This window comes from Cannabis sativa, chromosome 9 (assembly GCF_029168945.1).
Source record: "Cannabis sativa cultivar Pink pepper isolate KNU-18-1 chromosome 9, ASM2916894v1, whole genome shotgun sequence".
NCBI classification, from domain to species: Eukaryota; Viridiplantae; Streptophyta; class Magnoliopsida; order Rosales; family Cannabaceae; genus Cannabis; species Cannabis sativa.
Window position 1 is genome coordinate 26,284,459 of NC_083609.1, and position 2,566 is coordinate 26,287,024.

The window sequence follows — 2,566 nt, forward strand, 5'->3', positions numbered from 1 at the left end:
GGGGTGACAGGAAGCACCCCTTAGGGAATTTGCATCCTAGAAGCATACCTGTGGTCACCGCTTGAATAATACCCTCAAAAAGACATTATTTGGGCTTCTTCCAGATTGATGTATTTCTGGGCACTTTTCTAAAAATATTGAAGGCTAGTCACACCTTCTTGTTGGAGTTCATTCCAGAAGGGAGTTCTTGTCTAGATACCAGCTTGTAACAAGGCTAATTGTTGTCCATCATCAACTTTCTTTGTTTTGGAAGCCTCATATGTGAACCTCCTGATGAATTTTTTCAGGGTGGTAGATGTTTAATGTTTGTGAGGGCACTAACTTTAAGGTTTATCTTCCTGGCTACAACAAACTGCCTTCTAAAATTGGTTTGCAACTTACTCCGACAATCCACGGACCCTAGTTCTAGCTTCTTAAACCACTCTTCCACGAATCCTCCCAAAGTTAGTGGGAAGCAATACCGTCATGACTCTATTGAACCGAGACAAATTATCACCTGGATCAATGTCCCCTATGTACAAAGTCATTTCAGGCATTTTGAAGTTTTTTGGGAGCTCTACTTCAAGTACGTTTCTGGCACAAAGCTCCTGATCCTCACAGTCAGACTTCGAGTCATCTCCTTTTTTCCTCCGGGAGATTCTTGTACTTCCTGTCGGAGGATAGCAAGTTCGACTGAAATCCCTTCATTTAGGATACTATTCGAGGCCGGAGTGGTTTTCTTTTTTTTTTTTTATTAAGATGTGCCCTGAGGTCTTCGTGTTTTTTATTGAGTTTTTGTCATAAGTGGATAGAAGGATCTTTCCTTGCGGGCCCCCTCTTTTCCCCTGGTTCTTGATGCACACAAATGCTTCTTCGATCTGCGCAGTCCTGGGGCCCAGCCTTCCCTTTGGGAAATATACCCCCTGCGGGCATTTCCCTTTTGGGAGATCAGAACAAAAATTTTGAGGGTCACAGGCTATTTTGTTTCTTTTTGGTATAATCATAGGGTTCACCCTAAGAGGTGGTTTCTCAGAAGGGTACCTGATTCGGCTAGGTTCCCTATCTTTTTGTCTTTGGTTCTCCGCGGGTTGAGAAGATTTTTCTCCTACCTTCTCATGCACGGGTGGCACAACAGCTGGGTATAGATGAATCCCAGCATTTCCATCGTCCTTTTCATGGTTTTCATTGCTTCTTGCATTCTTTGGTTTTGCTCTTTTTGCTCTGCCAACTAAACTTCATGGTCAGTAGCTCGTTGCCTCAATTCCACTAGCTCTGTATAATTACCTCTATCATAGGTTTCATAGTCGTCTTGCCCTTTTACATACTCAGGGTCATTGGTGTCATCTTCCTCCTCAGCATCCACTCGAGAAGCCACATCTTCCCCTTTTGGATGCTTATGCGCATCAAGTTGGTGAGGTGGACGCGAGGTATTTCTTTTTAGTACCATAATTGTATAAGATTTTTTTATCATTTTCTCTTTTAGAAAGCTTCCTACATGTCTCAATGAAAGCACCATAATATTGACCGAGATTTTCGGTAACAATTAATTCACGAAGTATTGAATAATAAATGCAGATTAAAGAATAGGATTTTGTTTAGGTGGTTGGGGCATTAATAATTCTTAGTCCACGAGCCGTTTTTATTTTTAGATTGTGTTACAGAGAGTTAATGATTCGATCCCCTTTTCCTATATATTTTTGGAATATTTATAGACTCATAATGGTGGTAAAAAAAAGGTCACCATTGTTGTGCTTGTATGAACTATGCTTTGCACAATTTCCGACACAATTATAGGGCATGATAGCCTATTTTGTATGATGTGCATGGGCTTGATATAGGTTTGGTGAGACTACACTTATCTCTTACTGATGACTTGACAATTAATAATGTAGTCGTCAAATGATGCATAAGATGTCGTAAAGTCAGAGAATTATGGGTTTACACCCTTAAGCACACTTTCACTGGTAAGGAGTAAGTTGTTCTTCCCCATGTTGCATTAAATTCGTGAACAACAACTTAACCTTAGGCTACACGCCATAGTTTGCACAATCCTACTATCTCTTCTCCAGGTGGAGCTCCTTTGCAGAGAGAGAGAAACCAAGTATCCTCCCGAAGGTTCCTTCTGGAGATGACTACCCTTATGGAGTTCCTCTTGATTATCAAGCTTAGGATGTGGTTTAACATAACTTGCCCCGTATCGAGGGTCCTATTGCCACATGGCCCCCTTCTGAAGTGCCACACATTTTGGAAAATATCCTAATCAATAGAGATAAAGAATATAAATAGAATATTTTTTAATTAATTAGAGAGTAGTCACAACATCTCTGATTTAATTAAATTATATATTATTCATCTCATGTTTCTTTTATTTTTTACAGTGATAAATCCAACTCAAACTAGTTTCTGAAAAATAATCTGGAAGGAGAATAAATTAAGAATATTTCTTTACTCCTATTGTTGGAAATCTAATGTATGCCTAAGAGTTTGCATAAAACTTAGCATTGTATTTGTTTTAGGAATGTTAAGTAGTATCAGAATAACTTAAGTTAAGACCACTTTATACAGAGTGATGAAGTATCTTTCTTGA